Source organism: Mustela lutreola, chromosome 1 (assembly GCF_030435805.1).
Source record: "Mustela lutreola isolate mMusLut2 chromosome 1, mMusLut2.pri, whole genome shotgun sequence".
Taxonomy (NCBI): domain Eukaryota; kingdom Metazoa; phylum Chordata; class Mammalia; order Carnivora; family Mustelidae; genus Mustela; species Mustela lutreola.
This window is the reverse complement of record NC_081290.1, coordinates 118,091,937-118,108,073: the sequence shown is the minus strand read 5'-3', so window position 1 is coordinate 118,108,073 and position 16,137 is coordinate 118,091,937. Positions and strand designations below refer to the sequence as shown.

The following is a 16,137-nucleotide window of genomic DNA, read 5'->3' as shown; positions in this document are numbered from 1 at the left end:
TTTTCTGTTTCTCCTTTTTTTTCATAACATGCAAATTCTGGTGGTCGTGGAACATGGACAGAGGTGAGGAATGTGCCATCACTGATAGTTACATCATTGTGTGTGAGAGTAGGGATCATATTTTTTAGCTCATCATTATGACAATTATGCTTTGACTATACTGGTCACAAGGGTGAGTTTTTCTTCCTCCTTCCCTTCTTCCCTGCCTCCGTCCCTTCCTTCCTTCCTTCCTATTGTGGTAAAAAGCACATGACATTAGCTCCACCATCTTACCAAAACTTTAAAGTGTACATCACCGTATTGTTGACTCTAAGAGCAATATTGCCCAGCAGATCCCTAGAACTTTTTCATTTTGCATAACTGAAACTTTTTACACGTCAAACAGCAGCTCTCTGTTCCTCCCTGCCCCCAGCTCTTGGAAACCACCATTCTACCTTCTGCTTCAATGAATGTAACCTCTTTAGATACCTCATATAAGTGAAATCATGCAGTTCTTACTTTCCTGCTGTGACTGGCTTAGTTCCCTTAAGATAATGTCCTCAAGATTCATTTATCTTATAGCATATGACAGGATTTCCTTCTTTTATGATTGAACAATATTCCATTGTATGTATACATCACATTTTGTTTGTCCATTCTTGTACAGATGGACATTTAGGTTACCTCCACATCTTGGCTACTGTGAATAATGCTGCAATGAATATGGCAGTGCAGATAGAAATTCTTTTTTTTTTTTTCTTTTGCAGTTCTTTTGGATAAATAACCAGAAGTGGAATTGTTGGGTCATGTGGTAGTTCTATTCTTAATATTTTGAGAAACTTCCATAGTGTTTTCCATGGTAGCTGTGCCATTTTACATTCCCACCAACATTGGACAAGAGTTCTAATTTCTCCACTAGGGATGTTTTCTTACAATAACTTTATTGTGTTGACTTCAAAGTGGTTCACTTGATCCAGACATTGATTGTGTGGCATCACTGCTAGGGGCCTGCTCATCCACCTTAATGTCTGTCCTCAAAATCTCCAGGTAAAAGAAAAGGATGGTTTTCCTTTGCTCCATAGCAGAGTGTATTTTAAGGAGCCATGGAATTATAATCACTAGTCCAAGAATCACTGATGGGAAGTTCAAAATGTTATAGCAATCTGTACATGGATTTTTTTCCCCTGTATTAAGGAAAAGAAAAAGACAAACCATGAATTTCAATATGGTGTCTTAAAGTGAAAAGATGTATGTGTTGGGCAACTCTGTTAAAATTGTCGCTAATAGCAGAAAGGATATATATAGTATTCCTGATGAGACTGTCAGCTGGGACTTCCATCAAAATTAAGAGGTATTTTTTTTGAGCACAAAACAGCCTCAGGCACCCTTTAAATCACTGTGGAGTGGTGTGACTGAGACATCAATGAATTCTGAAAGAGCACATGTTATTTCTTCCCTTTGTCATTGAGTCACTGCTGAACAGAACAGTCCAATTATACAAGCTGATGTCCCGGGTGTTACTTTTGTCTGGGAATCACGTTTGGGAAATAAGTACATGGTCATTGCTAATGAACATCACCTACCATACCGTGCGCTTGTAAGATGCTTCTATCAGTGCTACTGACATTTCACGCCTGGGATATCACAGTACTAGTGACAGTTTGGAAACAGGATGCTAGAACTCAAGAGCTTAAGTCAGCTGATGCAGTGATAATTGCCAATTGAAATGTAGTTCTGACTTGTTGATTTAAAAATACTGCCCCAGGCATAGTGGAATTACCTTGGACCTTCTTCTACCTTTCTTGGGAGAAAAATGTTAATGCAAGCATACAGCATCTCTTTCAATGTGCAAGTTATTCTTAATCTGAAAATGGGGTAAAGGAAAACCTATTTGAAATGAAGTGAATTCTGAAGCATGAGGAATGAGAATTCCTGACTCATGGCTGTAATTTGGGACTGTAGAAAAAGATAATGAGAAGGGACAAGCAAGAGCTAAGTTCAGCTGCTTAGAAGGAATGCTCGGACTGAAGCCTGGGGTAAGCCCGAAGAGCCGACAATAGCCAGGAAAGGTCAGAGGAAGGAAAAATGAAAGAGTAATAATGTGAGGAACTGTTTTTAACAGCTTCACTATAAGCAAAAGAGAAGGTTGAAGGGCCCCAGGTAACGCAGAGCTACCCATTACACCTGTGAATGGTGATTATAGGGTTCGAGTTTGTTTAAGACACCTCAGAGACAAGGGAGCAAGGGTAAAAATTCTGTAACAGAACCTGCTCTATGGCTCACTTCAGTGCTGGCCTGATAAACATTGGGTGCTTTGAAAGAGAATTTTATTCTTTACTATTGGGAAAATGTAATTAAAAATAGGATCCCCCAGCCTGAAAAACCGGTCCACAAAGGTATAAAGAAACAGTTTTATCACCGAGTAAACATAAAAATACAATGCACATCGCAGACAACCTGCTGAGAGATTGCAAAAACAGAGATCTCACCCTTTTGTAGAGTCAAGGAGATGAAACCATTACATACACATTCTCAAGATAAACAATAACTAATCCTCAGGAAAGAAGACTTGACAACACCATTTTTTACATGGTTGATTCTAGATCCATTTCATAATTGGGGTGACCATCTTGTGGTAACTAATTGGCTTTATCCAGAGGAAAAATAAACTTCTCATGTCTTTAATGATAGAAAGTAGTTTTGCATCTTGGCGTAAGGCCACTCAGGTTAGACTCCAACCCTCCCACAGAAACTGGGAGATGGGGGCATTATCTCCTTTGATGTTTACATTTCAAAGAGACAGGTTCTTAGATCCTTGAGAAAGACATCCTTGTATCATAAAGCTGGCAAAAGTCCTGTCTATTTTTCAGATTTACACACATTTCAAAGAGAGGGGCAAGTAAATACGATTATAAATTTCCTAAAATAAATGCTCTAAGAGAAGGAAGTGAAGGTAAGTCTATTGTTACATTATTTTTAACAGGGAGAATTAGCCTGTTATTTTTAATTTGTACTTTTACATTATTCATGAATAACATTTCTGGTAAACTCCATCCTCTAGCACAGTAGCCCTTGATATTTCCAAGCATTATGACTCCTTCTTAACATTAAAAAAAAAAGTCTATTTACCATTTCTCTGTGATAGTAGTGCTATACTTAGTTTTTTGAGAAAATTTATTTATTTATTGAGAAAATACACACTAATTAAACACTACTATAAGTCCAGATACTCTTTTAGATCAGTTTGTATTTTATTACTCTAGACATTATCTACATTTATTTAAAACATAGTATCTATGTATGCAAAACATAATGGTCTTTAGTTAAGCTATATTCCTTTAGTATGTATGTATGTAATCTCTACACCCGAGGTGGGGTTCAAACTCACAATCCCACGATCAAGAGTTGTGTGCTCTTCTGACAGATCAGCCAGGCATCCCAAACTATATCCTTTAAATAACACCTCCCACTCCATCATTGGCTCAAAATATGGAAAACACTAGGATTAACTGAAATAGCTTCTGATCAGCTGAAATTATTGCTAAAAAAATCACTTGAGTGCTCACATTATTGTATATCAACATCAAATTGCATTTCAAAATCAATTACTTAATTAACAAGGAATGAGCCTCAGGACACCGTTTAGTAATTCCTGATTCTAATTCACACAATCTGGCAGATCTGATTATTTGAAGCCTCAGACCATTACTCTATGGAGTCCCTCCAGGTTGTGTTGGAGAGGACCAAGTGAAAAATCTCTTAAGTAGAAGGTATAGCTGGGGCAAGGTGCCGTCAGGTTGTATCTGCTCAGTGTTCGCTGCCCCCAAATGGCTGGAGCGAAAGCTGGGTGACCAGGAAGACATGATGGAGGGTATAAGAGCTGCTTGATCTATTCCTAGTTTGCACCACACAGTTACACTCATCAAGTTCAGCCCATTACAAAGCTTGTAGGGTGGAATCTGACAAAAATTCCTTAAAAATATGTAATAACAGAGGGTTAATGAAACAAATTATTACATCCTGAGGCTTTCATCCTGTATGTATGTGATGAGTGAGCGATCTCATTCCAGCGTCCCAACGGGAAGATTTGCTTTTTATTCACATGAGATGGTTTGTTTGGAAAACGATCCCAGGGAGAAAGTCTAACGGACTGCAAAAGAGAGAGAGAGAGAGAAAGAAAAAAGTACAGTATAAATAGGTTACTGTCATTGGTTCTTGGAGTTTGATCCTGTCATAAAGTTCTAAGGAACAGTTAGAAAGAGTCCCCAAATTGCCCACCTGCAGGACAGAAGGAAGGAACGTTTATCTATTGCTTCTCATCTTTTTTTTGCTTGTGGGTTGCCCCATGGAGTGTTAGCTTCTTTATACATACAGATCCATTCATATCAGTCCTTCGCTGAGACCTCAGGGAAGCCCAGGGCAATGCAGCTGGACATGGGAAGAGAGGTGCTGACAACTTTGGGTCACAGTACACAAAGCTGGTTGCAAGAGCAAAGGTTGGAATATAAGTTGGGCTGAGAGGAGGTGCGGCAGGATATAGGAGGTGTCCACTACAGGAACTCTCATCCTGGCCTCTTTCAAAGCTGCTTCAGTGATAAAGATAGGCCTTCTCCTGGATGCCTGCGGTGCCACTAGGGAAAGGTCTTTGGTGTTGAGGTGTCTAATTTTTTCAAACGTTCTTTGTTTTCTTAATCAAGACAATTGGGATGTAAGAGTAAATGACGGACATTTTACTGGTATGACTTGATATGTTCCAAACCCTTGATTGTTCTCTGTGACTACTTCCAAATGGTCTTTTTAACAGTATACTCTTTCTTAACAAATGGTACCAGCCTTGACTCAGTTTCCCAGATCACACTTTGGAGGTCATGATTCTTTTCTTATATTCTATCAGCACACCACGAATCTTGCCTGCTGGACCTTTACAACATATTACAAACCTTCTACTTCACACCACTCATGCTCCCACACACTACTCACAGGCCGCACCACTTCTCATGTGAATTATCCTAATAGCCTCCTCACAGTTCTTTTTGGTCCCACTCCTGACTTCTATAGTCTGTTTTCTGCACAGTAGTCAAAGTAGCCAGTTACTTTTAAAAATAAGCCATCTTATTTTCTGCCTCAGCTCTTCCATCATTCCATTAGGTTTCAAATAAAACCCAAAGTCCTTATTATGGCCTGTTGTTATATCATCTGGTAGGATATTGAATATATATTAAAAATGGACCTATCTCTCTATATAATAAGTATATTATAAATATATTATATTAATTAATATATAATTAATTATATATAATCAATATATAATTAATTATATTATTATAATTATAGTATTATATAATATAATTAATATATAAATATATTATAAATATATACATTATATATATTTTAAATATACGTGTTATAAATTATATATATGTAAATGATCAGTGAGTCTGTGATCTCCTTTCCTACCACTCTAGCTCTTGCTCTCTGGCCTCTACTTACTCTGACCTCCGTGATATTTCTCAAACTTGCCAAGCATGTTTCTATCTAGGCCTTTGCATTTGCAATTTCTTCTGCTTGGAGTGGTTTATTCTCAAAGAAACTTCCCAGATCCCTTTGTTTAAAATAGTCCCCTGTCGTGCTATATTTTCTTATCCTATAATTTTTTCATGTAACATACATAATAATATATATTATATATAATATGTGCGTATATGTGTATGTGTGTATTTCCCTGCTTCACTCACTAGAATATTTGCTACATAAGAGCATGGACTTGAATTTACCATTCTATTCCTATTTTCTAGAACCGTTCTTGGTACATATGGGTTCAATAAATCTTGTTAAATAGATCAATTAATGAAATCAGATCAAATGGCACTTTAGATTTCCCTTTATGTATTCCTCAGAAGCTACTAGTTAATAATGGAAAAAGAAAGAATAACAACAAAGCATCCCTGTAGCATTTGTCAGCATTAGCTAACTTCTGTACAACCACAGCCATAGTCATATTGAATTTATGTTCACTTCATTAGTCTAATCAGGGTTTTCTGGGAGTATAATAATTTAGGGGCCAAGTCTGATAAATACTCCATGTTCTTCAATGTCCTGAAGTCATCTAGGCAGCACATGAGAGACAGAGCTTGGATGTAGAGGACATTTTAGAAGCCTCTATTGGAAATGGCATACATCCTTCCCACCAACACCCCATTGCTCAGAATTTAATCCTATGGCCCTACCTAAGTGTAGGGGAGGCTGGAAAATAGAATATAGTTGTGTGCTAGGGCAAAATGTAACTGTATTGACTCTGTCACAATAGATATATGGATGATCTTCTTTAATCCTTAAAAATCCCTGAGAGATAAGTACTCTATTCCCATTTAGAGATGAAAAAAATCTGACCCTCAGAGAGGTTGAGCTGTAACGAAGATTATATAGCTAATGATTATGTGGCAAAGCCAACACTTTACTCCAGACATCCTGTGATTTTCCCTGTCATTTTGGGTACTGGAAATTCCACAACACCAATCATTTTGATGAGTTAGACTTTGCCTATGATTTTATCTGTACTTACACATCAATTAAGAGTAAATGTAAGCTTTGTACTTGAATATTTTTTAATGTGTTTGTTAACATACTGTGATTTTTCTTTATAGTTCAGTCCCATTCACTGTTTATAAGGTATCTCTGTCATTCACTTCTTTGATCTGACCGATCACAGTATTTCATTCCTTTTCAATAATAAAAATTGTATAACTAAACTTTTTATTCTACTTTTCCATACACTTGGATATGTATTGAAAATTTCAGTTCACAACTGAACTGAAATATATAGCCTTATTGATTAATGTTTCTGATTTATTTCATTGTAATCGTCCCCACTTTGTACTTGAGACATGAATTGTACTTGATTACCTCCACTTGCCAAACACTGAATCTTTGCAAAGAATTATATCCCTATCAATTGAGGTTAATTAAATGGATCATCAATGAAACAAGATTCAACGTAAATCAGTGAAAGTGCAAGATGTAGTTCAGGGCCAAATTAGAGAATTCATAGAAAACACCAGCTAGGAGGTTTTGTTTTTAAGGTATATTTGTCACTCAGATGCTGGTTCTCTTGTGGGTTTAGAAATGATTAAAAAGCCCTTCAAGGGGCGCCTGGGTGGCTCAGTGGGTTAATCCTCTGCCTTTGGCTCAGGTCATGATCTCAGGGTCCTGGGATTGAGCCCGCATCAGGCTCTCTGCTCGGCAGGGGGCCTGCTTCCTCCTCTCTGCCTCCTCTCTGCCTGTGTCTCTGCCTACTTGTGACCTCTGTCTGTCAAATAAATAAATAAAATCTTAAAAAAAAAAAAAAAGCCCTTCAAAATCTCACTCACAAAATAAATTCAAGAGATAATGATGGCTAACATAGAATCCAAATTCTTTGTGTATAGTAAAAGATGTAACATTTAGTGACTAGAACACTCATTTCCTCTGTCTAGGTCACCCCTTCCTGCTTTCAAGATACTGAGTAAACAAAATTATAGGCCTAATGATTTCATAGCAAATAAAAAAAAATTATGAAATTTGGTAGTTTTAAAGGAAAACATGCCTAGGAATTTTAAGACTTGACAAAATACTTCCATATCATAAAATTAAAATATAAAGCAAAACAATAACACTAATAAATCTTCCCTAGGGAATGGAAAGACATTGTACATTGGATAAATTTCCTATCTTGAAGATAGTGGGATAAATACCTGACCAAATTCTTGTTATCTCTTTCAACATTTTCTTAGATCCACGTATCCCACCTAGGCCTCTCTGTGAACATGTTCTTCAGAGAGATCACATACATTGGTAAGACTGGAGTGTTCTTTAATCAAAATAGATTTCAGAGGAGCTGTATTTTTAGTGGAAAAGGCAGAGAAATTGAAATTGAGCAAAATTAAGATTAAACCCATTTAATAGCCATTTATCTGATAATTTAAAAAAAATTTTATTTTACTGTGTAAGAACACTTAACATGAATCTGCCCTCTTAAATTTTTAAGTATGCAATACATTATTGTTGACTATAAGTACAATGTTATAAAATAGACATCTAGAGCCTATTTATCTTGCTTAACTAAAAATTCATGCTCACTGATTAGAACTACCAATTTCTCCTCCACTTCCTTTAAAGCCCCTCACAACCATCCTTCTATTCATTGTGATTCTATGAATGTGACTATTTTAGATACTTCACCTAAGTGGGATTATGCAGTATTTGTCTTTCTGTGACGGACTTATTTCACTTAGCATGATGCCCTCAAGATTCATCCATGTGGGATAGTGCAGAATTTCCTTCTCCTTAAAAGACCGAGTAGTATCCCAATGTACATATATATCACATTTTCTTTTTCCATAACCTGTTGAAGGACACTTAGTTTGTTTTCACAGCTTGGCTACTGTGATGCAGCTATTGTGATGAACATGAGTGCTAATATTGTTTTGAGGTCCTAATTTCAGTTCTTTGGATAAATACCCCAAAGTGGGATTGCTGGATCTTATGGTAGTCCTACTTTTAATTTTTTGAGGAAGAGGCATAATTTTTTCCATAGTGCCTGCATGAATTTGCATTCGCACTAACAGTGTACAATGGTTCCAATTTCTCTGCACCCTCTCCAACGCTTACTGTGTGTGTTTGTTTGTGTATATAATAGTCCTCTTCATAGATGTGAAATGTTAGTTCATTGTGCTTTTGATTTTCATTTTCCTGATGATTAGTGATGTTGAGCATTCTTTCATATACCTTTCGGCCATTGTATGTGTTCTTTGAAGCAATATCTATCAAAATCCTTTGCCCATTTTTAAATTTGGTTATTTGGTTTTTGCTCTTGAGTTGCAGAAACTCTTTGTATATTGTAGATACCAATCTTTTATCAGATACGTAGTTTGAAGATTTTTTTCCGCAATCCACAGGTTGCCTTTTCATTTTGTCAATTGTTTCCTTTGCTGTGTGACTTTTAGTTTGAGGTAGTCCAACTCATCTACTTCTGTTCTTGTTGCCTGTGCTTTTTCATGTCTCATCCATGAAACCATTTCTGGAAATGTCATGAAGCTTTTTGCTCATGTTTCTTCTAGTAGTTTAATGATTTCAGGACATTCATTTTAAATCTTTATTTTGAGTGGGTTTTTATCTACGGTGTAGGTCAGGGGCCCAATTTCATTATTTTGTAGTTAACTGGTATTTTCAACACCATTTTTGAAAGAGACTATCCTTTATGTGCCATAAATAACATAACACTTCTTCAGAACCCAGAGAATCTTCTGTTATTTGATCTTACTATAAACTCTACATGTATTCTTTTCTTATCCTGGTTCTCTCAAGAGAGAGAGAACTTGAATCACACACTGAACATACTGAGAGTTCTTTCCTCTTCTGGGCTCCAGCCAAAGCTGGAAACCTTCTTTGCTATTCAGTAAATAGGTCAGAGTACTGTTCCTCTGTTTTCAGAACCTGAAACCGTGAACCAGACATTGTATGTTTCTCTTCGTGCTGGAAGATCTGGGATACAAATATCCTCTTTTACATTGAGGAAATAATACAGCATGCCACAAAGTACTGGATTATTGAAAATTTCACTAATGAGGCAGAACCTCGAGTCTTTGAAGGTTGTGCTATTCAACCTTTCTGGTACATTTGTCTTACCTATACCTAAGCCCCAATTTACATTTTAACCAAATTAACATAATGTCATAGGTATAGTAGCCTGTGTGATGTTCTGTGGAATTGGAATGTTTATTTGCTCAAGTGACTCTGGACTATATTCTGGAAAAGACCAGGGAAATTGAAGTAGTATTACATTAAGACAATACATGCATATTGTTGTCTATTCTATTTAAATGTAAACTGTTTTGGATCCTCCTTACTGGTAAGGATGGACAAGAATGCATCCATCAGATCAGTGGCTACATAACATGTGCTGGAGCTCTGTTAATTTGCTCTAGTATAGATGTCATATCTGACATAGAAGCTGAAATTTGGGTTTCTATTTGGGCAATATCCTGGGTTTATTTAAATTTTGTAGGGGCCAGACTTTTGAATTAAATGGGAAATGATGGAAGCCAATATCCCAGCATAGTTTATGCATTAATTGTGGCAATGATCTCATTGATTTGTTTGGTAATATGTTATTGTTTTTGACTTACTATATTTACTATCTTAGCCAGAGATAGAGGGGCATTTTAGGAGGTTCCACTTGGCCTTTTCCTCCAGTATTTCTCTTATGCCACAGTTCAAGGAAATAATGTGGGACTTCTACCATTACCACCTAAATCTAATAAAATTATATAGTTAAGGAATGAGAACTCTTGGGTGTGACCACAATTGTGAACTGAACCTACTCTAAGACAACATGTATTAGCTAGATAACATCTTCACATTTTCTATTAGAGAGATGATAATGGCACTTTAGACATCTAAATAACAATGCCAACATATCAATGTATACTAACATTTTCAAAAGATTTGGAGAAATTCTCTTTCCCAATGTATGGTTAACCAAGTGAATGGTTATAGGTCCCTTTAGGGAAGGATGGAGGAAATTACTAGTGAATAAACTCGTCATAGTTTTGTATGAGTTTCCTTACATGATTCCAGAATTTTCTTTTAGTCAATGAGTTCTGGATCTGAAAACTGACTAAAGTCCAGAGATTGTGCATAAGGCCAATTATACTTTTTCATGGTTTTTTTTCACATTTTATTATGAATTTTACATAAAATACAGAAGAAATTGAAAAAACTATTCAGTGAATACCCATAATCTAGATTCTATTATCAGTTTTGCTGTGTTTATCAACTATTCAATCATCTTCTTATTCATCCTCCTATAAACATAGGAATAATTTTTTGATGACTTCAAGGTAATTTACTCTATCAGTACACTTCACCCTTAAACATTTCAGAATGCATATCTTCATCTAGACTTTAATATATATATTAAGATTTTTCCCCCCACTGTACTGTTCCAAGGAAATGTACCTTAGAGTAGAGAAATAAATGTCACATTATTCCTTTTCATTTTCATTTGATGAATGTCTCTACTGTTTGCATTGTCCAAAAAAGGGCTTTAAATATCCATATATCTAGAAAACAAGAGCAGACAAAAGAGTGTCAAAAACAAGTACCACTTTTGGCCCAGAACAAAATTCTTGCTCTAAAAGAAAATAATAGAAAAAAACACAAGCTGTTCTTGTTAGTTACATTGATCAGCTTGACAAGCAAAGGAGATCTCTTGTAACATGAAAAAATGTGTCTTTGTTTTTATTTGTATGAGGTTCTGTTTTCTTTGATGTTTTACAATTGTTTGGTTCATTTCTTTTTGTCAAATATGAAGACTAGTGGATATTTAAAGGAAGTAGTTTCCTTTCAAGTCAAGCCATTTATTGATCATCCAAAGTTTGAAAAAAAATAATGAGGGCTAAGTAGTGCTCAGTGAATTTTTGGGTGTTGTCAGTGGAAGATCTGCTTTTAATGTTAAGAGAGGCAGAAGTCTCCCTTCTTGTCTAAATAATATGAACCAGCAGGAAAGTAATAACAAAATTATGAATAGAAATAAAGAGATTTGTGGGCAGCCTGACTTGGATTTTCTTTTTTCCCCAGTTACCTCTCATAATACTGATTCTTTCCTCTATACATAATTGGTTTGGGCCTTAGGGGATGATGTGGCTTAGAGTAAGGATATGGGCCTTGTACTGATGTAGACGAGCTTTGAAAATTTTGCTATTTGTTATTTCCTAGCTGTGTACTTAAGGGAGTATCTCACTTTCTCTAAATTTCATTTTTCTTTTCTAGAAAATGGTGGGAAATAATGTCTTTCTTAGAGTATATTTTTGAAAATGTTGTTGCACAATGAATAGCTTCTATTGATACTGATTTTGTTATTTGGCAGGCATTAATTGATGAGTATCTCTGATCTCTGATGTATCTCAAAAATATAAAGTTGATAAGTTCCCCGCCTAAAGATGCAAGTTATGTAAAAGAAAATTATGAAAATCAACAGCTAATATACTTTGTAATAGTGCTATCCAGAAAGGAGACATTGAATGGTAAAGAGCTTAAAAAAAAAAAAAAAGTATGATAAGGAATAATAACCAATTAAGTCTTGGGATTGAGAAGTTGTGTGAGAAATTGGTGAAGGTGTTAAGAGGAATGAGGAATTAAGACTTGAATTATTTCTTGAATAATGATAGTCAGATAGGTGAACAAGAGAAAAAAGGATGTTATAGAAAATGCACACCTGAAGTATAAAGACACAGAGGTAGAAAAGAACATGGCTTGTTTGGGAACTTTGAATGATTGATACAAAATGTATGTGTAGGGACAGTAAGATAAAGAATGAGAGAAGTAGGCAGGATCTATACAATAAAGGAGCTTTGCTAAGAAAATTCAGCTTTAAACTAAAGACCATGAGATAGCTCTAAGAAGTTAAAACAAGGAAATTACAAGAATTTTGGGAAGTCACTACATCTTCAGGATACAGGGGTGAGAATGAAATTGGAGAAACTAGTTATGATGCACCTCAATATAGCATACAACTTAAAGAAGTAGTAGTAGAAGTGTTTATTGGGGAGAAATTTACATTGTATTTAAGAGATAGAATGGATCTCTTAATTATCTTAATATATAGTACTTTGTAACTAATTGGATATGCGTAGTGATGGATCAGAATCAAGAAAGATTCAAACTTCTGATTTCTGAGGTTGAATGGTTGGAAACCTATCAAAAGGGGTAGATTTGAGGAGAAAGATACTGATTTCTTCTTTAGATGTATTGATTTGAAGTGTTACGGAGCATTCAAATGGAAAAAGAGTAGGGAATTCTATGCAGAATTACAACATTCACTATATGCTGATATACACATGGACACATGTGTAATTCTGGAATTTCTGAACCTGGTAAGATCTAAAAGTCAGAATGGAAATTAGTTATACCCTTGGTGTACACTGGAAATGCTCAGGATATTTTATTTGCCTCGAAGGAACGAGAGTGAAAGTTCAAAGTCTGGATAATACCAACATTTAAGGTTGAGAATAGGAAGTAAAGAAGAAGAAAAAGGAACTGAACAGGAAGGTTAGAGAATCGCCAATACTCACTTGTTTGTTTACTAGTGTGTTTATTCAAAGAATGTATATTGATCTCTTTTCTAGCTTGGATTGACCCCAAGTCAGAATCTGAGATGAAAGTATGCATTCAGTAATTTATTTAGAAGCAAGGCCAGCTAAAAAACAGAAATGAGGAATTAGTGGAGCAAAATAAGAAAGTACTATCAAGGTGGCTATCATTGAATAGTAACCAATGCTTAATCCTCTGGGATCATTTGAGGAAATTTATGAAAGTTTCCCAGAACTCTGCACTCTAGGGACGAAAGAGAGAAACATTTATCTATGGAATTCTGCCTTCCATTGGCCAACAGTAACCCCACAGGTTTAAACAACTCACACTTCCAGCATGTACATCAGTATCTGAGTGGGTGCACTTGGGAAACTCATGCTATGGCATTAGAATGGCCCTAGTGCAGTAATGGAGAAATATGTAGTACTGACCAAAGTGAGTCCTAGCAAGTTAAACCATCATGAATTTGGTTTCTGAATGGAACAGTGTCGCTAGAATAAGAGGTAGAACTGAAAGGATAAAAAAGTGGTGCAGAAAATTGTTTAGTACAGTCCACTCCTTGCAGCACTTAAGTCCTCCCTCTTGGTAAGGGTTTGTCTAATCCATCAAAGAGTCTCCTTCAGGATGGAGGCCAGCGGCACTACAGTGCAGAGAAGCCCTAGGTTGGAAGATGTATGGAACTGGCCAATGTGAGGTCTTGACAAGTTGCAGTTGGGGAAGTCGATTGAACCTTGCGGCTGGAATGCGGGGAGGCTGAATGGACATGAAGTGGGACAGTCTCAGTCTTTTATTTATTTATTTTTTTTTAAAGATTTTATTTATTTATTTGACAGACAGAGATCACAAGTAGGCAGAGAGGCAGGCAGAGAGAGAGGAGGAAGCAGGCTCCCTGCTGAGCCGAGAGCTGGACAACACAGGGCTCAATCCCAGGACCCTGGGATCACGACCTGAGCCGAAGGCAGAGGCTCCAACCCACTGAGCCACCCAGATGCCCCAGGACAGTCTTTTGATACAAGCACTTGCTATCTACATCCTGTTGTATGGTAAGCAAGATAACAATCATCCAAACCTTCATGTAATTTACATTCTAGTGGATGAGAGAGGCAAAAAAATATACAAAGCAATTGCAAAAAGTGCTGATTTAAGAGGGAGACATTTAAGATGTGTTGAAGTTGTTTCGAAGGAGGAATCTGTAAGGAAAGAAAAGCATTTCACAAGTCTTTTCTTTAGGACTTACAAATGTAGCTACTGTTCACCCCTGAACAACATGAGTTTGAACTTCACAGGTCCATTTATATGCAGATATTTTTGATAAATACAGTATAGTACTCTAATGCCTTTTCCTTATGCTTTTTAAAAAAAATATTTATTTTATTATTCTTTTTCTTTTCTTTTTTTTTAGATTTTATTTATTCATTTGTCAAAGAGAGAGAGAACACAAGCACGGGGAATGGCAGACTGAGGGAGAGGCAGGCTCCCCACTTAGCAAGGAGACTGATGCTGGACTCAATCCCAGAACCCTGGGATCATGACCTGAGCTGAAGGTAGACGCTTAACCCACTGAGCCACACAGGCATCCTGAGATTTATTTGTTTATTTTAAAGAGAGTGAGAATGTGAGAGTAGGGGGCTCAGAGGGAGAGAGAGCATCTCAAGCGATCTCCTGCTGAGTGCAGAGCCAGATGTGGGGCTTGATTCCATGACCCTGAGATCATGACCTGAGTCAAACTCATGAACTGGAAGCTTAAGTGGGGCACTGAAGACCTCAACTGAGGCAATCAAGTACTGCTCCCTTACACTTTTCTTTTCTCTAGGTTCCTTAAATGTAAGAATACAGTATATGATACATATAGCACACAAAATATATGTTAATTGACTGTTTATGTTGCTGGTAATGCTCTGAGTCAACAATACGCTATTAGTGGTTAAGTTTTCAGAGGGTCAAAAATTATATGTGGATTTTTAAAAGATCTTTTATTTATTTGAGAGAGAGAATGAGGGGAGAAGGAACGAGAATCTGAAGCAGACTCCACACTGAGCACAGAGACTGATGCAGGTCAGTCCCACAACTGTTGAGATCATGACCTGAGCTGAAACCAAGAGTCAGACGATCAACTGAGTGAGCCAGCCAGGTGCCCTATATGTCGATTTTTGAGGGAAAAAGGATTTGGTGTCCTTAACCCTCATGTTATTCAGGGGTCAACTATAGTTAGTCTTAGAATAGAGAATACTATTTTATCCTCCCCCTCCTTCACCTTATTTGTTTTCCACACAAACACTTAAGGCAACTAGGCAAGCTTTTGTCCCTTCCTTTGAATCAGTGTATTTATTACGAGTCCAGCAGAGGGCTCTCCAAAAGATTTGCTTGAAACTTGGAGCTGTAAAGCTATTAAATAGTGTGAATAGCTCTGAACCTTTTGGGTTTTTCTCCAACATACTCTCCTACTAAAAGGGAAGAAAAAAACGTCAAAACCAGTGAAATGATAGAAGGAAGAGTATTTATCCTCATGAACACTTACATTTTCCATTCATTGATATTCCCAATGGGGCAGTGGGTTAGGACTTAGATATATATATATATAAAACAAAAAAAAATTAAAAATATTATATATGTTAAATATTAATGTAAATATAGCATATATTTTACAAGTATAAATATATTAAATATAAACATATTTTATAAAAATATGTTTTTAATTATATTATTTATATATTTAATTATATTATAATTATATGTTATATTTTCTATGTAGTATGAATATATAAAAACTATACATATATAACAAAATTCTCCACTGCTTTTCTCCTTTTATTTGTGGTTTAAACTTCATACATTACACACTTAGCTGTGTTCATCCACCTTATGCCTTTATGATTCTGAACTAATAAATCACTAAAGACAATAATTTAGTTTAAATTGTTGCATCATAATTTTGCCTTTAATCATTTGAAGGACAACAGCAGCAAACAGAATTTGGTTTTGTCTCACTTGGTGACCCTCACCCACAAGCACATTTAATTACAACCTTCC

The 16,137-nt window shown here is 36.1% G+C and overlaps 1 long non-coding RNA gene across 2 annotated transcripts in view; it reads left to right on the top strand.

The window, feature by feature from the left end:
• LOC131819668 (uncharacterized) overlaps positions 1–16,137 on the top strand; it is an 84,466-nt gene that overhangs the window by 8,517 nt on the left and 59,812 nt on the right. Inside the window, exon 3 of one of the 2 annotated variants that reach the window (XR_009349280.1) lies at positions 13,941–14,144. The exons of the other annotated variant lie outside the window; for it this stretch is intronic. This is a non-coding gene — a long non-coding RNA (uncharacterized LOC131819668). Of the gene's footprint in view, positions 1–13,940; positions 14,145–16,137 lie in introns of those variants that run through there. 2 annotated transcript variants of the gene reach the window in all.